The sequence below is a fragment of the Pan troglodytes genome, chromosome 21, assembly GCF_028858775.2.
Source record: "Pan troglodytes isolate AG18354 chromosome 21, NHGRI_mPanTro3-v2.0_pri, whole genome shotgun sequence".
Taxonomy (NCBI): domain Eukaryota; kingdom Metazoa; phylum Chordata; class Mammalia; order Primates; family Hominidae; genus Pan; species Pan troglodytes.
The window spans coordinates 70,507,547-70,530,887 of NC_072419.2; the positions used below are offsets into that span (position 1 = coordinate 70,507,547).

At 53.1% G+C, this 23,341-nt stretch overlaps 1 protein-coding gene across 4 annotated transcripts in view; it reads left to right on the forward strand.

Moving 5' to 3' along the window:
• The first annotated feature begins 478 nt into the window (after positions 1-478).
• Positions 479-23,341, forward strand: part of MYT1 (myelin transcription factor 1) — a 78,956-nt gene continuing 56,093 nt past the window's right edge. The window contains exon 1 of one of the 4 annotated variants that reach the window (XM_016938301.3): positions 479-1,046. The gene's annotated coding sequence lies outside the window, so the exon portion shown is untranslated. Of the gene's footprint in view, positions 1,047-1,069; positions 1,521-23,341 lie in introns of those variants that run through there. The other 3 variants (XM_016938302.4, XM_016938303.4, XM_024352120.3) reach the window with 3 other exon arrangements.

Consider the following 23,341-nt stretch of genomic DNA (forward strand, 5'->3'; position numbering starts at 1 on the left):
AATCAGGAAAAGAGCAGAAAACTTGGGCAGTGTGCTTCGCTCTGGTTGCAATAAACTTAGTCTTTTTGGGGGGGGGTTCCCATGCCCAGGAATCCCTGAGTTCTCTTTGGGAAGGTTTTTATTATTGTAAAAATTAAAGTGAGAAGGGAAAGTGTGAGAACAGAAAAATGTCTTTTCCTGATCTATTCTTTGTGTGCATGACTCTATTTTTTGGTCTGTGGCTATAGTTACCTTTTATGCCGTTAAAAAATACATATCCATTTAAGTCAGGGGTACTTGAATATGCAGATGAGCCGATATGTAATATTCCTGGTTCATTTGAGTAATAAATTCTGCAGCCCGCTCTTTATGATGGTAGGTCATATTCCTCACCACCAATAAATATTGTAAAGTACTTTCGCTGTAGCCATGCTAACCCGGGGCATCTGTCATTCCGGTTGCTGCTATTAGGAATTATTGGACTGAACCACTGGCAGAGAAAGCAGAGGGGGGTGAATGTGGTGGTTGTAATGCTCTCTGCCCTTTTGTGTGTTTTGCTTTTTAAAAAAACTCAATCATGCTGCACATTGAGTATGAATCAGTGTGGACAAACATAGGCACCTTCTGTTGGCCGAGGCTCAGAGCAGGACACAGGGCTCCACCGGACTGGGACACCTCTCACCCCCAGTTCAGCAGATCCATCTTTCTGATGCTATACTGTAAATTTATTTCACCTCAGAGAGTAAACAGATATATTGGAGCCCCAAGGGTTCATGGGTAGCGTATTTACAAAGGAGCCTCCCCCGCCAGCCCGTGCCACCGCTGCTAATGAGAGCAGTCATTAAGTAAATGAGACGTCGCCTTTAGCTGGCTTAGGAGTTCGCACACTAAGGGGAGAAGATATTTAATTGAAACCCGCACGCAGGCTTCCCCACATGTGACCGCTGTACGGGAGGCAGCTGCCTTCCCTCTCCTCCCCCAGTCCACCCTGCACCCCCCATGTAAATTTCATGATTGCTTTCCGTGATGTCATTTTGAAAGAGGACAGACAATAGCTGTGGGGAAAGGTAAGTCAACGTTACGTTCTTTCTGACAAAGGCAGATACCCAACGCTTGGCTTTTCCTCTTGGACAGAGACAGGGAGAGGGCGCGCGGGCAGAGTTAATTTCTAAGATGAAGGCTCTGTTTGCAGGAAAAGCAGGTCTGAGGATGGCTTTTTGAAACTGCTCTGGAGGACGGGGGCTTTCTTCTCCTCCCTGGCCTGCCGTGTGCTGTTTTTCTCCTGTCTCTCTGTTGTTCGTGCTCCTCTGAGATTCCAGGGGACATGTTGTGCGTCTGACAGAGGAGACATTAGGGGAAGGGGAGCGCATATCAAAACCAGAAACTTTATGCGCATTTCTGGAAGAGGAACAACGGATATGTCTGTGGCCGTGGGACCCAGCAGCCCCGTACCTGGGGAGAGCACTGGCCGCTTAAGCAGAAGACCTCTCTGAAGCAGGGTCTCAGAGTCTGGGGTGTGTCATGTGTGACCCCCACCCAAGGTACTGAGGAGAGGTGCTCACGTGAACGTTTTGTCTGCATGTCATGCATTTCTCAACTTAAGGATCAATATCTAGGGTGCATGCGTCTGTGGGATAGATGTGCAGAAGTAAATATCGGCCGCTCCTCTCAGCCCCTTTTTTCGCTACGTGTCCGTGCAGCTGTGGAGTGTGGTTGTTTATGGTGGTAGTGTAACTGGATTTTTGTATTTAAAACTAAAAATCAGGGTTAGCTAAGAAGTTGAACACCCTAATGCCATTGTCTGTAGTTCTGGGGCCGTGGACTTTGGTTCTGTCTATTGAATTCACTTTCTTCTCTATAAACCAGGAAAATAAACAAGTGCTGGTGGCTTTGTGTTGGAGTGGTGGGTTCTCACTGCTCCTCCTGAGTCACCAAGGGCTTTGCTTGTCTCAGCATCACCTTTGAATCAGTGGACACCATTGGCTGGTAAAGTTGGGTGTTTAATTTTGGAAACAAAACATTTGCGGTGGTGCGGGGGGTTCCGTGGCTGCAGGTGGGTTTGGTCCTGGGCATGGACTCTGTCACGATGATGATAATGGCAGCGATTATTATAATTATCCTTTTGGGAGAGATCGGTGGAGAATTTTGCCCTTGCAGTTTTTTTTTTCTTTTAAATCACAGAAAACTGAGGACACCTCTAACGCCAGTGGCTGAGTGCACAAAAGGTGGGAGGGATGTTGGGGCAGACCTGGGGGGGCCCACTCGGTGCTGAGGGGTATCCTCTGCCTCTGTCTCCTCTGAGGTGCCGGCAGAGCCTGTCCTGGCCTCACTCTGGCCTGGGGAGTGGGGGTGCTGTATCCTCACCAGGGCTGACTGAAGGAGGCTCCCCTCGGCCCCCAGGCTCCCTGCCACCCCGGGCTCCCCTCCCATTGGTCCTTGGCTGTGATTATCGCCTCCTTCCATATGGCCCTGTTAATTAACGGTAAACAAAAGAGTAAGAGAGCAGGGATTGGAGTCCTGTGGTACCAGCCAGGGTGCTGCTACCAGTAGAGGCAGGACCCTGCCCTGTCTCCCTCGGTAGCTGTTCCTTGTGCAGAGGAGGCTGGGTCAGGGCTTAGAGGGCAGTTTGTTTTCAAAGAGAAGGAGGCAGCCTTATGGATTCTTCTGTCCCGTAGAGACTGAGACTCCTATAGGGTCCCCCCGACCCCCTGGGCACCTGGACGTTTGCCGAACTTCCCAGGGGTACTTGCTGATCCAGGAGCTTGAGCAGGAGCCACAGAGAGTTGGACAAAGAGGCCTTTCTGCTCTGGAACAGCCTCGGCTCTGACCCCCTTGGGCCATGAATCCCTGAAGAGGGCCTGGTAGCCCTCTTCAGAGACCCGAGGCAGGGGGGCTGCTTCTGTCCAAAGTGCCACTCGAGGGTTTGTGTGACCCTCAGCCATTGCCCACAGATCTGGAGGTAGCCTCAGTTGTTCAGAGCTAATGCTCTGGCCCCCCTTGGAAGATTCTGGCAAAGGCAGTGGTCACCTACTCCCTTGAATGCCCCTGGTGCATGAGTGGGGAAACACTGTCTGCGATGACCCCTTCTAGCCACGTGGGATGCAAAGTTGCTCTGGTCTGGGGGTTGCAGCAGCCTCTACTTGGAAGCTCTGTTAGTGCCGGAGATGTCAGGGAGAGGCTGGCAGAGGGTATGCGGCCACGGGGGTGCACGCTGGGCAGCTCTGGCAGCTGACCAACGGCAGCCTGGATGGTGGCTGGAGCTTGGCCTGTCCCTGCTGTGGACGTGGTGGGCGCTCTCCCTGGTGCTGCTCAGAGACTCACTCCCTTCCTCTCTGGCCTGGGGTCACTGAATGTGCAGACAATGACATTTGTGGTGGTGTGGTGGGGAGAGGAGACCCACACCACTCTGCACTGGGGAGACAGGGGTCAGAGCCTGACTAACTGTCTTCCTGGTGCTGCTCAGTCTGGTGATGTCTGGGCCGCTTGGAATGCCAGTTTGCACAACCCAGTACTGTGCAGAGAGAGCAGGAGAGGTTCCTGAAGACTGACAAAGTGCCAGAGAGAAACCCGGGGCCTCCAGCCGCTGCTCGGTGGCAGTGGGCAGGCTGGTGGGGGCTGAGCTCTTCCTGGACGGACTCAGTGCAAAAGGTGCGTCTACTTTGGAAAAGACTGAGCAAGGCTTGGGTCCAGCCGACCCCTCTGTCGGGGCTCAGGGTGGGGATGAGCCCGGGAACAACCAGAACACTTTGGTCAGCCCCGGGCCTGGAGTGGATGAGGAGGTAGAGAACTGACCCAGCTGGTGGAACAGGGGTCAGGAGGTTAGCTGTGGGGTGGGTGGGGGCTGCTGGCGGTCACCTGATCTGCGAGCAGGCAGGGTACTGGTCGGTCAGCCAGACTTTCATGTTACTCAGGCATCTTGGAGAGTGGATGCTCTGCCTGTCCCAATGCCGGAAGACACATCTCAGAGCCCCTCTTTTGTTGCCTGTTCTCTTGTAGGAACCTGGACGGGAGAGTGGAGCAGGGTGCCCGCAGGGGCTGGGGGGGCTCTTCTCTTTCTTCCTCTCTCCCATCTCCCTCATCTTAGATCCTCCCCCTCTGCATTTTCCTTATGAACTCCCTCATGAATAAACCAGAAGTTAGTTGTCTACAGATGTAATTTTAACAGGAATGTTGTGGTGTGAGTTTACAGGAAAATGGTCTTTGGGAACCAGCATCATTAGATTAGTCAGACCGAGAAACGCCGTGTTTCCCAGAAGGGAAGAGAGCAGTGGCTGCCGTGCTGCTCCCCCGTGGGCTTCCTGCTCTTTGGGGACTGCGGGACCCATCCCCGCTCCAGGACAGCCCCACTGGGGAGCCCACTGCCCAGCCCGGAGTGTCTGCTGGAGGCCTGGGGGGTGGAATGTGCTTTCACGGCCTCTTGAGGTTCCCGGCATTTTTCTGTCTTTCAGACAAAATTTCCCCAAACATCACTTTAAAAAACTCAAAACAAAAATGAGCAAGAGGAATTTCACCGGAATTAAAATGTTTTTGATCTCAGGCTTCCACGGAGCCAGCGTCAGAGAGAAGAGATTAATGGATACTTGCAAGTGGAAAGCGTAGTTTGAAAATGTCTTCCTGTTTCTCTTCAGTGTTACTGGAACCAACCAGATACAAGCGTGGAGTCTTTTCTCCCCACGGTTAATGCCATTAGGAGCGTTCCTTGTGGGAAGATTGGTTTCACCCATCACTTCATCCTTTTTTTTATTTTACAATTTGCACTTAAAAATGCAATGTTATTTTAATCGGGAACGAAAGTAACTCAGCGTGCTTTAATCTGCCCTGGCTGAGTACATCTGCCTTGGCCAGGATTGGAGTCCAGGCCTTGCAGAGGAGAGAGGATGTCGACACAGCTGTGGGTGTCTGTGGTCCTCCTGCCACCCCTTGTCCTGCAGCACCGGAAGCCTCCACTCAGCAGCCCCAACCTTCAAGAGAGTGACTTTGTGCTCTGGCAACTGAGTGTGTGGTTTGCCCTGGGGTTGCTTGGAGTTGATTGGATATGTTCGCTGTGCCTTGGGGTTTATTTGGGACTGTGGCCTGGGAGCACGGCCTGTGCCAGGAGGGTGCAGGTTGGACGGTCCTCAGGAAGTAGGCTGCAGCGCTCTGCAGGAGTCAGGGTGGCCAGGCAAGGTGGGGGTGAGCACTTGGGATCTGGATGCTCGGGAGGAAAGGTGGAGGCACCATATGGCCTGAGCTGCTGACAGATGAGCCTGCTGGCCCCACCTCTCTCTCACGCCTGGCTTCACACCTCCATCGTGTTCAACACTGGTCTGAGGGCTGGGGCAGAAGCCATCTGGGTCCTCTTCTTTTTTTTCCATTTTGCCGCCTGCAATCCACACATCAGAGGAGGAGCGTGAGAAGAGGAGGCCCTGGGTCAAGGCGGTTGGAGCCTCTCACCTGGTCCTGGGGGACCCTCCATGTCTCCCTCAGGGACCCACAGAGCTGCCAGTGGCTGACCTGTCCTGCCTGAGTGGGAGGAGAGTGGGAGTTTGGATGCTCCATGGTGCACCAAGGCTTGCTTTAGAAGGCCCTAGAAGGTCCCTGAGACTCTCGGACCGCAAACTGACAGCAGCAGGTGCCTGGGGTGGCCTCCCAGTGAGCCAGACCCACAGACCCGAGGTGCGTCCCCAATCCCGGTGTGCGCCTTGCTGAGCTAGCTTGTCAAAGCGCTTGGGTCTTTACACCTACAGGGTTTCTGGGTTCTGAAAATCAAATGGCTTTAGCAATCCTGCTCTGTGGGCAGCCAAAGTGGCTCCTAACTGAAGGTGCTGCCCATTCTTTACAAGACTTAGAGCTGGGGGACAAGTTCCCTCTTGGCTCTGAGTTTCCCAGGATAACTGCCATCCCAGGGAGCCTGGAGATGGTTCAGAGCAGCCTCCCAGTTACTGCTGACTGAATACTTGGTTGTCAGTTGCTCGTCAGCATGTGGGATTGTGCTCACCCTGCCCTTACCGAAGTTTTGTTTAGGGAAAAACAGGGATTTGAAATTGGGATGACTTACTATGGTTAACATTATTTTCATTGAGACTGGGCCTTAATCTTTGAATGGAACAAAAAATCTGACTTAGGTCGCAAGGGGCAAAGAAACACGTTTGACACTGTTATTTTAGTCATTGAGACTGTGCTAACTTGTTTAATTCTCATGAACGTGTTCTGTACTGGACACTGAGGCTGGGAGGCAAATTAGCTTCCCAGGTGAGTGGTGTAGCTTGAATCTAAGATCTTTCCAGCACAGCCTCCCTCACAGTCCCACCCAGCCCCACCCAGCCTTCCTGCCCAGTGTCCTAGGCTGCCATGGAGGCTGCCCGCAGACCACAGTATGACCCTTACTGCCCTCGTGTCTCTTCCTCACAGCCTGGGACATATCTAGAGCCTGTCCCCAGCATGCCCTCCAACCTTATTCTCCGTCCCAAACTGGGTTGTTACCCACGATTCCCAAACATGCCTCCCTATCTCCCTTCATCTCCTGCAGCTGAATTTTTGCTTCTCTTTCAAGGCTTCTTATAGATGCCACCCCGGGCCCTCCTTTACTTACCTTTACTCTCACGTGTCTCACATTTGAAATCCCGCTCTCGGGATGCAATGTCTCTGCTGTGACATTGCATCAGACTGATGGGTATCCCTGCTTGCTTTCCGGGAGAGCCTGCAGGCAACCAGCTCTGGGGGCTGCTGGGCCTGAGGAAAGCATCCCAAGTCAAGGGGCTGCTGGACCTGATGGGGCACCGCAAGTCTGGACCTGCTGGGTCCAAGTGGGGTACCCCAATCTTGCCTAGGGCCCCCCTTGTTCACATGGTACATGGAGTTTTCAAAGCTGGTCTGGACCAGGGAAGGATCCACATTTTAGCTTTGAGGTTGGAAGGACACTTATGTTGGGAAGAAAAGCTACTTAAATGCTCAGTTGAGCAGTTCTGTTCCTTCTTGAGGTTGAGCCCTGCCTTCTGGTTATTTGAGATCAAGTCCGCCTAGATAAAATGTTAGACTATTACTGCACATTAAAGAGGTACCTCTTACAGTCATTTTTTTTTAAGTGGTCTGATTTTGTTTTGGCTGGCTTATTTAGAGTTTTGTGCTTCCTCATTTTATTTCCACGAAGGCTGTGCCCAACCCTAGCCTTGGTGAGCCGTGACCCAGCCATGTCGCCGATGCGTCAAAGTGGGTTGGCTGTGAGGCGTTCGTTCCCTCCCCATGACACAGATAGACAAATTGGTCCTATATGTATATATATATATATATATATTTTTTTTTTTTTTTGAGACGGAGTCTTGCTCTGTTGCCCAGGCTGGAGTGCAGTGGCGCCTTCTCGGCTGCAACCTCCGCCTCCGGGTTCAAGCAATTCCGTCTGCCTCAGTCTCCCAAGTAGCTGGGACTGCAGATGCGTGCCACCAAGTCTGGCTAATTTTTGTATTTTTTTTTTTTTAACAGAGATGGGGTTTTGCCATGTTGGCGAGGCTGGTCTTGAACTCCTGACCTCAGGTGATCTGCCTGCCTCCGCCTCCCAAAGTGCTGGTATTACAGGCATGAGCCACTGTGCCCGGCCAAATTTACCCAATTTTTAAGAGTTATGAGGTGCTGCAAGCTTGCTGCCTTCCCTCATCCAGCGGTAAGTCCTGTAAGTAAGGAGTCTGCTTCCTAGGTGCATCAGCCAGATAGGGAAAACAAAGGGATTTGTTACTGAATGGCATTCAGGGAAGCAATCCCTAGAAGGCTGCCTGGAGCCTGTCTCGGGGAATCTGTTCCAGGACTCTGGGCTCTGCACCTCTTCCCTGTGGAGTGTCACCCACACCGGTGGCCTGGGCTTTGTCTGGCTGCAAATCGCACATGCGGCTTCTAAGTCAGAACCTGCTGCTGGATGTGGAGCTCCCTTCGTCCCCAGGGTCTGAGCCTTTGTCCTTGGCTGACCCCTAACCTCTGGCATCTGGAGGAACCCAAACCCTAACCCCTAACCTCTGGCATCTGGAGGAACCCAAACCCTAACTCCCTACACCTCTGGCATCTGGAGGAAGCCAAACCCTAACCCCTAACCTCTGGCATCTGGAGGAACCCAAACTCTAACCCCTAACCTCTGGCATCTGGAGGAACCCAAACCCTAACCCCTAACCTCTGGCATCTGGAGGAAGCCAAACCCTAACCCCTAACCTCTGGCATCTGGAGGAACCCAAACCCTAACCCCTAACCTCTGGCATCTGGAGGAACCCAAACCCTAACCCCTAACCTCTGGCATCTGGAGGAACCCAAACCCTAACTCCCTACACCTCTGGCATCTGGAGGAAGCCAAACCCTAACCCCTAACCTCTGGCATCTGGAGGAACCCAAACCCTAACCCCTAACCTCTGGCATCTGGAGGAACCCAAACCCTAACCCCTAACCTCTGGCATCTGGAGGAACCCAAACCCTAACTCCCTACACCTCTGGCATCTGGAGGAAGCCAAACCCTAACCCCTAACCTCTGGCATCTGGAGGAACCCAAACCCTAACCCCTAACCTCTGGCATCTGGAGGAACCCAAACCCTAACCCCTAACCTCTGGCATCTGGAGGAACCCAAACCCTAACCCCTACACCTCTGGCATCTGGAGGAACCCAAACCCTAACTCCCTACACCTCTGGCATCTGGAGGAACCCAAACCCTAACTCCCTACACCTCTGGCATCTGGAGGAAGCCAAACCCTAACCCCTAACCTCTGGCATCTGGAGGAACCCAAACCCTAACCCCTATCCTCTGGCATCTGGAGGAAGCCAAACCCTAACTCCCTACACCTCTGGCATCTGGAGGAACCCAAACCCTAGCCCCCTACACCTCTGGCATCTGGAGGAACCCAAACCCACGTCAATATAAGAGTTAGAGTCCAATTCCTCTTCCTGGAGAGCCCTCTGATGGCCTTGGGACCCTGGACCTGGTGAGCTCTCCCCCTGCCAGCCCCTCCTGCTGGCCACCCACTTCCTGCCCAGTCACCCAGAGGCCAGGCCACCTCTGGTGTGGGTGAAGCGTTTGTGTTTCCCCCAAATGTGTTCTGTGTTGGCTCTCGTGTACTGACCACTGTCCATCCAGGCTGGGAAATTACCATACACATCCCCCCGCCCCCCACAATTTTTCTAAGCCTGTAGAGCAGCAGAGGGGGCTGCTCTGAGCCCTGGAGCTAGGGCTGCAGTTGAACCCATCAGAGAGCAGCTGCCTGGGCTCACCCTACCCAAGCAGGGATTTGGGCAGGGGTCCTGAAGTTGGAGAGCCTGGGATTGGAGAAGGAAAACGGAACTGTTGTGAAAGCCAAAATCCCCAAGGGCTTTGAGGCCTGGGGATCTTCCCTCGAGCTCTCTCCCTTCTGAACTGGGGATGAGCCAGGGTGTGGGCTCATCCTGACCCTAAAGGGAATGTGAGATGCCCCTCCTAGTGGAATTTTGTCTTCAAGGCCTCAGTAAAATGTGGTTTTAAGGCAGAAGGAGATGGCCATTTCTTCTGTTTTTGGGCTGGAAAGCTGAACGGTTCTAAGAAAAATTTCTGGGACTAAGGAACGAAAATGCTGGAGCAGAATTCCAGAGCAGGACCTCTTGATCCTGCGAGGCTGACGTGTCTTCTGGGGAGTTCCCAAAGATCCATGGGGAAGACGCCCCCAAACCCAGCGCTGCCGGCTCTGGCCATACCCTCTTTCTTTTTTTTTTTTGAAGACGGAGTCTCACTCTGTTGCCCAGGCTGGAGTGCAGTGGTGTGATCTTGGCTCACTGCAACCTCCGCCTACTGGGTTCAGCAATTCTCCTGCCTCGGCCTCCTGCATGTGCCACCACACCTGGCTAATTTTTGTATCTTTAGTAGAGACAGGGTTTCACCATGTTGGTCAGGCTGGTCTTTAACTCCTGCCCTCAAGTGATCCACCCACCTCGGCCTCCCAAAGTGTTAGGATTACAGGCTTGAGCCACCATTCCTGGCCTCATACCCTCTTAATTCTTATCTTGCATCTGGAATACCTGTTGGACCAGGCCTGTTTCCATCACAGCCCCTTCTTATTGCCTTTGTGTTCTCTGTGTTCTACCCCTTCCCATACCCCAGGATTCAGGCAGGCGAGTCCAGTTGTGCCTGATTGGAAAAAGTGTCTCTGATGGTGGCCCAGTGAGGCAAGGCCCATGGGTCAGCCTGGCCACTTTCCCTCCCCTCCTGAGCACCGTGGGAGGGTCAGGCCTCAAGCAGCCCTCGGAGGCAGCAGTCACAGACAGAGGTGGGCTGTTGGACAGGTGCGGCTGATAGAGTGGGTGTCTTTTGTGGGCTTCTCCCCAGCCTGTGGCCTGGCCTAGTCAGTAGAGATGGTCAGGGGAGCAGGAGGGAGCCCGTACCCCAGTGCCTGTAGTTGTGTCCATTTTCCCTCCCTGACTTCTCCTCCTGCAGCATCTTTCCTAGTTGTGTCCATTTCCCCTCCCTGGCTTCTCCTCCTGCAGCATCTTTCCTTGTAGTTGTGTCCATTTTCCCTCCCTGGCTTCTCCTCCTGCAGCATCTTTCCTAGTTGTGTCCATTTCCCCTCCCTGACTTCTCCTCTGCAGCATCTTTCCCTGTAGTTGTGTCCGTTTCCCCTCCCTGGCTTCTCCTCCTGCAGCATCTTTCCTAGTTGTGCCCATTTCCCCTCCCTGGCTTCTCCTCCTGCAGCATCTTTCCTTGTAGTTGTGTCCATTTCCCCTCCCTGGCTTCTCCTCCTGCAGCATCCTTCCCTGTAGTTGTGTCCATTTCCCCTCCCTGGCTTCTCCTCCTGCAGCATCTTTCCTAGTTGTGTCCATTTCCCCTCCCTGGCTTCTCCTCCTGCAGCATCTTTCCTAGTTGTGTCCATTTCCCCTCCCTGACTTCTCCTCCTGCAGCATCTTTCCTAGTTGTGTCCATTTCCCCTCCCTGGCTTCTCCTCCTGCAGCATCCTTCCCTGTAGTTGTGTCCATTTCCCCTCCCTGGCTTCTCCTCCTGCAGCACCTTTCCTAGTTGTGTCCATTTCCCCTCCCTGACTTCTCCTCCTGCAGCATCCTTCCCTGTAGTTGTGTCCATTTCCCCTCCCTGACTTCTCCTCCTGCAGCATCCTTCCCTGTAGTTGTGTCCATTTCCCCTCCCTGGCTTCTCCTCCTGCAGCATCTTTCCTTGTAGTTGTGTCCATTTCCCCTCCCTGGCTTCTCCTCCTGCAGCATCTTTCCTTGTAGTTGTGTCCATTTTCCCTCCCTGACTTCTCCTCCTGCAGCATCTTTCCTTGTAGTTGTGTCCATTTCCCCTCCCTGGCTTCTCCTCCTGCAGCATCTTTCCTTGTAGTTGTGTCCATTTTCCCTCCCTGGCTTCTCCTCCTGCAGCACCTTTCCTAGTTGTGTCCATTTCCCCTCCCTGACTTCTCCTCCTGCAGCATCCTTCCCTGTAGTTGTGTCCATTTCCCCTCCCTGGCTTCTCCTCCTGCAGCATCTTTCCTTGTAGTTGTGTCCATTTCCCCTCCCTGGCTTCTCCTCCTGCAGCATCTTTCCTTGTAGTTGTGTCCATTTTCCCTCCCTGACTTCTCCTCCTGCAGCATCTTTCCTTTTAGTTGTGTCCATTTCCCATCCCTGACTTCTCCTCCTGCAGCATCTTTCCTTGTAGTTGTGTCCATTTCCCCTCCCTGACTTCTCCTCCTGCAGCATCCTTCCCTGTAGTTGTGTCCATTTCCCCTCCCTGGCTTCTCCTCCTGCAGCATCTTTCCTAGTTGTGTCCATTTCCCCTCCCTGGCGTCTCCTCCTGCAGCATCTTTCCCTGTAGTTGTGTCTGTTTCCCCTCCCTGGCTTCTCCTCTTCTAGCATCTTTCCTGCTCCCTGGTAGCCTCTTGGGAGCCACCTATTTCTGGAGGTCCCCACTCTGGGTTCCTTGTCCTGGGTGTGGGGCGAATGTGCTGGACTGGGGTCACAGCATTGAACCCCACTTGGAGCTGAGGATGTTCTCGCCCCAGAAGGAAAAGCTGTGTGTGTCTGCGTGGAGCAGTGTGGAGTGGTTTCCTTGGTGCCGCCTGGGTTCCGGGCATCCGGCCTGGGTGTGAGGCCTGGTCACACGGCTGAACTGCTCTCCCAGGCACCCCGGGAGGGATGAATGTGACACTATTGGTGTCCCTCCCAGCACACTGCCTGCCCTGGGCTGGGCACACTCCTCCCCTGTTGGCAGCCGGGGATGACAGGCCGCCTGGAGAGCCCGTCCTGTGATTTGGTTTGGAAAGTCATTATTACTGCAGAGCAGTTTAGCTGTTGTTTTTACAGCGTTGGTAAGGTTAAAAGAAATAATGATAATAATATAAGAAAGACTCAGCCACAGTAACTGCCTGCAACATGCTATTTGCATTTTTAAGGAAACACTTCTTTGAGACAGCCTGGGTGAAAGGTCACTATTTGCATATAAATGGAAAAGAAAGTGTATGATGCTGGAAGTTACATCTGTATTATTTTCTCAGCAGTGAGCTGCTGTTGGAGAGATTAGAGGACATGGCTTGCATTTGGCTTTTATTGAATAGAGAAAGTACCAGCGAGGCTGATTTAGAAGCAAAATAATGAGAGAAATGTGCAAAGCTATAGAATTGCCAACTCCCTGCCCCCACCTCTCCCTTCTCTCATTTTCACCTAAACTCAGCAAAAGCTGGTCTGCCTTTGCGCCACTCAGCAAGTCTTCATTTTACTTCTCTCTGGATTCCAGAGAGAAAAAAAAAAGGAAAGAAAAAGAGCAAAACTTGCCCTCATTTTCCCCTCGGTCCCATTTGTGTTTCCTCCAGATGCCCCAAACCCCGGAGCAGAAGCTCCTGTGACTGTGGCCCCCCAGGGTGTGGAGAGGAAGAGGCCCTCGGGGCGGGGACAAGACGGCACCCCTCTCCGGGGCGGGGACAAGAGGGCACCCCTCTCCGGGGCGGGGACAAGAGGGCACCCCTCTCCGGGGGCGGGGACAAGAGGGCACCCCTCTCCAGGGCGGGGGCAAGAGGGCACCCCTCTCCAGGGTGGGGACAAGAGGGCACCCCTCTCCGGGGCGGGGACAAGAGGGCACCCCTCTCCAGGGCGGGGACAAGAGGGCACCCCTCTCCGGGGGCGGGGACATGAGGGCACCCCTCTCCGGGGGCGGGGGCAAGAGGGCACCCCTCTCCAGGGCGGGGGCAAGAGGGCACCCCTCTCCAGGGCGGGGGCAAGAGGGCACCCCTCTCCAGGGTGGGGGCAAGAGGGCACCCCTCTCCAGGGCGGGGACAAGAGGGCACCCCTCTCCGGGGGCGGGGACATGAGGGCACCCCTCTCCGGGGGCGGGGGCAAGAGGGCACCCCTCTCCAGGGCGGGGGCAAGAGGGCACCCCTCTCCAGGGTGGGGGCAAGAGGGCACCCCTCTCCAGGGCGGGGACAAGAGGGCACCCCTCTCCGGGGGCGGGGACATGAGGGCACCCCTCTCCGGGGGCGGGGGCAAGAGGGCACCCCTCTCCAGGGCGGGGGCAAGAGGGCACCCCTCTCCAGGGCGGGGACAAGAGGGCACCCCTCTCCGGGGGCGGGGACATGAGGGCACCCCTCTCCGGGGGCGGGGGCAAGAGGGCACCCCTCTCCAGGGCGGGGGCAAGAGGGCACCCCTCTCCAGGGTGGGGGCAAGAGGGCACCCCTCTCCAGGGCGGGGGCAAGAGGGCACCCCTCTCCAGGGTGGGGGCAAGAGGGCACCCCTCTCCAGGGCGGGGGCAAGAGGGCACCCCTCTCCAGGGGTGGGGACATGAGGGCACCCCTCTCCGGGGGCGGGGACATGAGGGCACCCCTCTCCAGGGCGGGGGCAAGAGGGCACCCCTCTCCAGGGCGGGGACAAGAGGGCACCCCTCTCCAGGGTGGGGGCAAGAGGGCACCCCTCTCCAGGGGTGGGGACATGAGGGCACCCCTCTCCAGGGGTGGGGACATGAGGGTACCCCTCTCCGGGGGCAGGGACAAGAGGGCACCCCTCTCCAGGGCAGGGACAAGACGGTACCCCTCTCCGGAGCTAGTGGGCCTGTTTTGGACCCGCTGCTGGGAAAGGCTGGGGGCAGGGGCAAATGTGGGGGGGTCCTGTGTGGGCTGAGGGAGTCCTGTTCCACCTTCCTCTCAGCCCCATGGGACCCGCAGTTTCTAGGGCATGGGTTCCACCTTCTTCATGGAAATTTCCAAGCTTGTCAGACTTTCTCAGGTGCCTGGTCCCCTGGGCTTTCCAGGATGCCCCCAGGAACAAAGCCGGCCATCCCTGAGAGAAACCCTGGGTGGGGCTGGGGCCGGCACCTGCCCAGCCAGCTTTGGAAGCAGACTTGGCTGAGCACATCATGGACTTCAGGGTCTTCCAGGAGCAGTCCTGGGACAGAGGGAGGTGGAGCGTCCTGCCTGGAGGAGGCACCTCAGGATCCTCCTTGTTCCCAGCTTCTCTCTTCACAGAGGCCTCCACTGACGACTGGTTACTTAAATCACAGTCCCCCATCCTCATTATTTTCAAAAATACATTTTGAAACAATCTCAAAGCCACAGAAACGTTTCAAGTAAAGGGCCAAGCTGTTTCTCCTGAGCGTTTGAGAGCGTGTTGCTGATGCAATGCCATCACCAAGGACACTTGCGTGGGTGTTTCCAGCAGAGAAGCCGCTCTCCTACTGCTCCACCCTGACCTTCTCGGCCATCTGGTCCTCAGACCCATTCAGGGGTGGGTTCAGAACCACGTGCTGTGCGTGGTCCTGGTGTCTCATTCCTCTAAAGTCGTTTTTAGCACTCCTCGCCTTTCGTGACCTTGTGCTTTTGGAAGAGCACTGAGCCGTTATTCGGTGGGATGCCCTTCAACGTGGGAGCACTGAGCCGTTATTCGGTGGGATGCCCTTCAAGGTGGGAGCACTGAGCCGTTATTCAGTGGGATACCCTTCAACGTGGGAGCACTGAGCCGTTATTCGGTGGGATGCCCTTCAAGGTGGGAGCACTGAGCCGTTATTCGGTGGGATGCCCTTCAACGTGGGAGCACTGAGCCGTTATTCGGTGGGATGCCCTTCAACGTGGGAGCACTGAGCCGTTATTCGGTGGGATGCCCTTCAACGTGGGAGCACTGAGCCGTTATTCGGTGGGATGCCCTTCAACGTGGGAGCACTGAGCCGTTATTCGGTGGGATGCCCTTCAACGTGGGAGCACTGAGCCGTTATTCGGTGGGATGCCCTTCAACGTGGGAGCACTGAGCCGTTATTCGGTGGGATGCCCTTCAACGTGGGAGCACTGAGCCGTTATTCGGTGGGATGCCCTTCAACGTGGGAGCACTGAGCCGTTATTCGGTGGTATACCCTTCAAGGTGGGAGCACTGAGCCATTATTCAGAGGGATGCCCTTCATTGTGGGAGCACTGGGCCGTTATTCGGTGAGATACCCTTCAAGGTGGGAGCACTGAGTCGTTATTCAGTGGGATACCCTTCAACGTGGGAGCACTGAGCCGTTATTCGGTGGGATGCCCTTCAACGTGGGAGCACTGAGCCGTTATTCAGTGGGATGCCCTTCAACGTGGGAGCACTGAGCCGTTATTCGGTGGGATGCCCTTCAACGTGGGAGCACTGAGCCGTTATTCGGTGGGATACCCTTCAACGTGGGAGCACTGAGCCGTTATTCGGTGGGATGCCCTTCAACGTGGGAGCACTGAGCCGTTATTCGGTGGGATGCCCTTCAACGTGGGAGCACTGAGCCGTTATTCGGTGGGATGCCCTTCAAGGTGGGAGCACTGAGCCGTTATTCAGTGGGATGCCCTTCAACGTGGGAGCACTGAGCCGTTATTCGGTGGGATGCCCTTCAACGTGGGAGCACTGAGCCGTTATTCGGTGGGATGCCCTTCAACGTGGGAGCACTGAGCCGTTAGTCGGTGGGATGCCCTTCAACGTGGGAGCACTGAGCCGTTATTCAGTGGGATGCCCTTCAACGTGGGAGCACTGAGCCGTTATTTGGTGGGATGCCCTTCAACGTGGGTTTGTCCAGTGTTGCCCGTGATGCAGGAACACCTGAGTGGGAGGTTCTCCCTTCACCTGATGCTGATTTGTCCCTTAACTCATAATGTTGACTTGGTCACTGGATTAGATGGGGCATCCCGGCACCTCTATGCCAGAGGGAAATGCCAGTCATTTTCCCTTTGCAATTAATAAATATTTGGGGGGAAGGTACTTTGAAACTATGGAAATATCTCCATCCTCAACAAACCATCACTTAATTTTGATGGATATCTCTATAGACTCATTGTTTCCTGTTTTATCCCATGGGCTGAAAGCCTTCTTTTGATGCTCAGATTGTCCCTGATTGACCAGTGGAAGCCCAGTACAGAGGCTCCTGTAGCCTCGGTCCAGCTCCCCTGTCCTTTCTTGTTCTTGCCTTTCCTGCTTGGGGCCTGGAACTCTGGTTCCTTTTATTAGAAAATGGTGTTAGCCTGAGACCTGGGTGTTGGGCCTCTAGTGGACACGGCTGGGAAGACGTATGTGTGTACACACATACTCATATGCTACACACAGTTACACACAGATACTACACACAGGCTACACACAGTTACACACACGCTACACAGTTACATGCATGCTCTATACAATTATACACACATGCTACACACACACAGTTACAGACACATTTGCACACAGTTACACACTCACATGCTACACACAGTTACACACATACGCCACACACATGCTACACACATGCTACACGCAGTTACATGCTACACAGTCACACACAGTTACACATGCTACACACAGTTACACACCACACGCAGTTACACACAAATGCTACACACAGGTACATGCTACACACACGCTACACACAGTTATACATGCTACACACAAGCTACACACAGTTACATGCTACACAGTTACAGGCATGCTCTATACAGTTATACACACATGCTACACACACACAGTTACAGACACACGCCACACACACACCCTTTTTCACCTAGGTCTGTATTTACTTCTCCATCTATCGATGTTTATTGAAAAACACAAGTTCATATTGATAACCTCTGATTCCAATTCCCACACAGGGTTCATTCTAAGGTTCTGCCTTTCCGTAGGCATAACGTCCTCTTCCGACAGTGAGAAAGCTGGTTTCCATTATCTTAATGTGTTTACTTCTTTGATCCACCTCTTTCCCCGTAGCAGCACCCTCCTTACTCCACACAAGTGCTGACCCCTTGCTGAGCCCCTCTCTGCAGGCCAACCTCTGGGTCGCCACAGGACAGCCCCACCCTCTGTTCTAGGCCTTGGTGGGGACACCTTCTCCCCTGCAAGGGCTCTGGCACTGGGGAGCCTCACTGGCCAGTTGCCCAGGACTTTGGGGTTCACAGGGTGTGGGACAGGACAATCCAAGTATAATGGGCTGATTGGCCTCCCTGTGGCTCCAGAACTGGACCTTTTCTGACGCTTGTGCTCACAGTGACCAGTTAGCTTCCTTTGTAGCGTTGAGCGTTATCTTTCTTTATCTTCAATGTTTCGCTGGTGGACCAAACAGTTTACCAGTGTTATGTCTCATACAAGATTTTGTGGTTTGTTTTTCTTGTAGACGATGATCACCACCCCTGCCCCATGCACCACCCTGGCCTCACTTCCCTTACTCATTGTTCAATGCGCAGTTTTTGAGGCTGTGCATATCTGGATTTTTTTATTCTACTTCCTGTGATCAGTGTTTTGCCTGGGCATAGAGGGCATGCCCTGAAGTTGAATGTCAACTCCCTTAAAATTGGGAAGAGGCTTTCTCTACTGTCTGTGAACGCTGCTCTTGAGCAATGTGATCCTATTCTAGTTATCGGTTTTGTTTGTGACTTTTTCCCACTTCAAAAGCTTTTAGGGTCTTTTTTCTATTCCTGGTGTTTTAAAATTTTATAGTGCTGGGCTTGGTTGGATGTGGGTCTCTTTTTATTCACGATTATGGGCACTTAATGGGCTTTTTAATCTAAAAATATAATTTCCTTTAGTTCTCGGAAAATTTTTTTTATTATTTAACTTACACTTTTCCTTCCCATTTTCTTAATTCTCTCTTTCTGGAACTCCCAAACTGAGTGTCAGGCCTCACTCAGCGTTTCCTCCGTCTCTGCTATCTCTTCGTCCTTTTGTTCAATTTCCTAGTATATTTCTTTGACTCTATCTCCCAAGTCTTCTGTTGAATTTTTCATTTTGGTTTTACAATTTATTTCCAAGTTGGGGAGGATGGACACAATGGTATTAAGCCTTCCCAAACAAGTCCTCCTGTCACTGTCTGGGCTGGGCCATATCTGCCCTGTCCACATGCGTCTGGAGAGTCTGTGTCCCGCCTCCTGGTTTGTCCTTGTTCCTGCTCTAACCGCTGCCCACACTGTTAGTCGAGGGAGCCTGAAGGAGCCTCCTGAAACATTCATTTGCTCATCCAGTGCAGGTTCCTCCCACAGGCCAGGAAAGGTCCCAGGAACAGCCGTTATTGAGCACCCTGGCAGTGCTCAGGCTGCGGTGGGGACCTCGCTTTGAACTTTGAGAGGCAGATGCTGGACCTAGTTCTCCTGCTGCCTCCTCCAGGAGTCATGTGACATGGATGTGAGTCTGTTTGCCTCCTAGGGCCTTCCCTTCCTATGTCTGGGGGTGCAGCCTGGACCTCAGGGGTGTCACCTTGGGTGTCAGGCTCTTTGGGTCTAGAGGGAGGAATCCTGGGCTGTGGTCCCCCAGGAGTCTACTGTGACCTGCGATGGGTTTCGTGTGGGCCTTACATTGTTTCTAAATTTTTATTCTAACCCTTTTCTTGCTGCCTTGCTAGGCTTTGATTTAAACCCAAGTAGCAGCAAGAAGTGGATAAATGAGGGATTGAGAGAAGCAGGAAAAAAGTTTTTTGTTTTTTTTCCTTTCGAATGACAAGATGTAAGTTTATACTCAACCCTGGGCCCAGCTTTTCAGTTTCACTCTGCATGAGGTATGATGAAAGCTAAGAAGGCCTGCCCTCTCCAGGGAAGTGGCGGCTGGAGCAGCCACGGTGTCCCAGGACGTGGCAGGCCCAGCCAATACGCACGCACAGGCAGAATGGGGGGCTGTTGCTGCTGGGTTAGCTACCAGGTGGGATTGGCCCTGGCCATCGGCTCAGCTGCATGGATAGCTGTGGACACATCCTGACATAGCACTGGCCGAGGTGGGAGGTGAGCTTGTGCCGTTCTGGGTCACGATGCCTCCTGGCTGTGCAGAGGCAGGTCGCCTTCCTTTGGCCCTGTTGAATGAGTACAGCTCTAACTGCTCTGAGGAGTGGGAGGGTGAAGTGGACCCAAGAGCTCTCACTCTGACCTCCGTGGCCTGTCTCATGTCACTCGCATGACCCATTCTCCTGTTGTATCCCTGGACCCAGCCCTCCCTGGCCTCCAGGAGCAGGGAGTGATAGGCATCAAGGTGGTCCAGCTTGGGGTTGAGGCGCAGTGGTCCAGAGGCTGGCCCGGGACACAGGCTCACAGAACCCAGTCTGGACCGAAGGGGACTCGCTGGGACCTCCTGCCCTCGGCAAGGGTCCCCAGAGTGTCTCGCTGACCATCCACACGCCACTGTTTAAAAACAGCGTTATTGGAATGTAATGTGCACATCACAGAATCCACCTATTAAACACACACGATTCAGTGGTTTTAGCGTACGTGTAGGGTTGTACATCTATCACCACAGCCCAAGTTCAGACTGTTTTGATCACCCCAGAAAGAAACCCCATGCCGGTTCACAGTCGTTCTGCATTTTCTCCTCCACCAGTCCTAGGCAGCCACGAATCTACTTTCTATCTACGAATTCGCCTGTTCTGGCCGTTTCGCAAATATGGAATTGTTCAATATGTGGTCTTTTGTCCCTGGCCTCTTTCACTGAACACGAAGTTTTTGAGATTCACCCACATCGTTGCATGTATAAGCAACTTCATTCCTTTTTATTGCCAAAGACTGTGCCACTGTATTTCGTATCACCCATTCAGCAGTTGACGGACATTTGGGTTTTTCCACTTTTTGGCTAGTATGAATAAAGCTGCTATGAATAGTTGTGTACAAGCCTTTATGTGACATATGTTTTTATTTCTCTTGGGCAAATATCTAGAGTGGAATTCCTGAGTCATGTAACTCTATGTTGAACATTTTGAGTAACTGCCATGCCATTTTCCAAGTGACTGTGCTATTTTACATTCGCATCAGCATTCTATGAGGGTTCTCGCCAACACTTGTTACTATCTGTTTATCTTTAAAATTACAGCCATTTTAGTGCAATGGTATCTGAGTGTGGTTTTGATTTGCATTTCCTGGATTACTAGCTGTTAGGCATCTCTTCATGTGCTTATTGGCCATTCCCGTGTTATCTTTGGAGAAATGTCTGTTCAAGTCCTCTGCTCATTCTAAAATTGGGTTATTTGTCTTATTATGAGTTATGAGAGTTCTTTTTTCCAAATACAAGCTCTTTATCAGATTTACGATTTGCAAATATTTTCTCCCAGTCTTTGGGTTGTCTTTTCACCTTATTGATAGTGTTATTCATTTATTTATTTTTGAGACAGAGTCTTGCTCTGTCACGCAGGCTAGAGTGCAGTCGCATGATCTTGGCTCACTGCAACCTCCACCTCCCAGGTTCAAGTGATTCTCCTGCCTCAGCCTCCCAAGTAGCTGGGATTACAGACACGCACCGCCACACCCAGCTAATTTTGTATTTTCAGTAGAGATGGGGCTTCACCATGCTGGCCAGGCTGGTCTCGAACCCCTGACCTCAAGTGATCTGCCTGCCTCAGTCTCCCAAAGTGTTGGGATTACAGCCGTGAGCCACTGCTCCCGGCCGACAGTGTTATTTTAACTCCGAAAGTTTTAAACCTTGTTGAAGTCCAATATATTACTTTTTTTCTTTAATGGCTTGTAGTGTTGTTGTCATAGCTAAGAAACCATTGCTGAACCCAGAGTCGGAAAGATTTACCGCGGTGTTTTCTAGGAGTTTTGGTTCTTACATTTACATATGTGATCCAGTGCGAGCTAATTTTTGAGAGAGGTCCAACTTCATTTTTTTTTTTTTTGATATCTGGTTGTCCTGGCACATTTGTTGAAAAGACAGTTTTTTTCCCATTAAATTGTTTTTGTGCCATTGTCAAAAATCAATTGATCATCAATAGAGGGGGTTACTTCTGGACTCTCAATTATGTCCCACTTCTCTATATGCCCGTCCTGATGCTAGTAACACATTGCCTTGATTACTGCAGCTTTGTAGTAAGTTTGGAAACTGAGAAGTGTGTCGTCCAACTTTGCTCTTTTTCAGAATTGTTTTGGCTAGTCTATATTCCTTGAATTGCCATACAAATTTTTAGAATGAGTTTGTCAGTTTTTGCAAACAGAACAAAACAACACAGACAGAGAGGTCAGAAATGGTCAGATTCTGGTGAGATTTAGAAAATAACATTGGCAGGATTTGGGGCCAAGGATGACCCTCAGGGTTCTGGCTTGAGGAGCTGATGACTGAAGAGGGGAAGAGGAAAACCCCACGTCACGTAAGAAGCAGATATTGTGGGCAGAGAGGAAGCAAAAAGGAGAAGCCATCTGACATGGGGTGGCCGGGTGGCCAGGAGGAGCCTGTACAGGTGACCGACAAGGTCAGGGGCGAGTGTTTGCCACAGAAGGGGGTGAACAGACACGCAACGCAGTGATGTCTAGTGGGCCCTCACGTGCCCTGTGAACATGAAGCCGCCTGTTGTTCCAGTAGAGGGATGTGGGTGGAGGCCAACTGTGGTGGGGAGTGAAGCGTAGTTATGAAGCAGGAGGAGATGGAGAGGGGGCTGGGCAGGGACGTGAGGTCCAAAGAGACTGTGTTTTTAAACATGGATGCCTCAAGCCTGTTGAAGAGTTGGGAAGAGGGCCGGGCGCGGTGGCCCACGCCTGTAATCCCAGCACTTTGGGAGGCCGAGGCGGGCGGATCACGAGGTCAGGAGATCGAGACCATCCTGGCTAACACGGTGAAACCCCGTCTCTACTAAAAATACAAAAAATTAGCCGGGCGTGGTAGCGGGCGCCTGTAGTCCCAGCTACTCGGGAGGCTGAGGCAGGAGAATGGCGTGAACCCGGGAGGCGGAGCTTGCAGTGAGCCGAGATCGCACCACTGCGCTCCAGCCTGGGCGACAGAGCGAGACTCCGTCTCAAAAAAAAAAAAAAAAAAAAAAAAGAGTTGGGAAGAGTAGTTCAATATTCCAGAAGAATGGAGGGAAGAGTTGATATTCCTGGGAACTTTCATTGACAGTGGGAAGGAGGTGGGTATAAAGTCCAGATGGACAAGCTGGCTCAGCAGGGAGGCAAGACCCCATCTCCTGTGCTGGAGACGGAGGAGGGCTGAGGGGGTGCATGGGAGAATGGAGGTGTGGGCTCCTCTCAAGTGACTACCCTTCCCCTCTTTGCTGAGGGGCAGGTGGTAACAGCTCCTGGCCCCAAAGGCAGCCATAGTTACCAGAGATGCAAAACCTAGTGAAGACTGAAAACATTTGGCTTTCCACACTTACCACCTGGCCTCTCACTCAGCCTTCCTGTTATTTTGTTCTTGTTTTCAGAGTGGGGAGGTTTTACACAGTGGAAGGGGGTCAGGTTGCCAGGGCTGGAGTGGATCAGAGCTAACTGCCACGGGGACTCCCATCCGGAGGCCCAGGGGATGCACCATGGGGGCAGGTGGGCTCAGGCCAGATTCCAGGCTACCCAGCCAGCATGAAAACAGCCACGGTCACCCGCAGGGGGTCCCCCATGGGGTTGTGCGTGGAGTGGCCACAGTGCCAGTGCAAGGAGGAAGTGTGTGCTGGCAGTGGGTCAGCCGGCAGCTGGGGTGTCAGCTCTGGGACAAGGGGGCTCTCCTTGCCACGATGACAGAAGGAAACCTTGGGGTAGGCCAGCAGCACTTCCTGGGAAGAGCCCAGCAGAGCACTGGCTCTCAGTGGAAACGTCCTGTCTGGGGCCTGGGTCAGGCTGGTCTCCAGTTTGCAGTGCTGCTGAGTTGGAAAAAGAGGGCTTCATTAGGAGAAGACAGACGGGGGGCTACAGCTCAGCCCTGCACATCCCCCTGGCCTGTGTTGGAGTCTCTGGCCAGTGAGGGGTGGTTCCCTCTCCTCTGGACCTTTGTGCATCAATCTCAGCTGAGCAGGCCCTGTTTGTTTCCTGAGTTTTTCTGCCCACAAGAGCCCCATAAAAGTGAGTCTGGGGCCACCGTGGGGACAGATGTGGGGGTTACCTTGAGCAGGCAGGACTCCAGGTGCAAAGATGCCGGGTCCCTAGAGAGGGGTCCCAGCCAGCGCCACCCTCTGGGTGCCGGGAGCTGATCCCGAGAGGCTTGTTTTCCAGGAGACGTGCTCAGGATGGAGCGGTCTCTGATGTTCCGTTTCCCATTTGCATCCACGAGCAGGGATTCAGA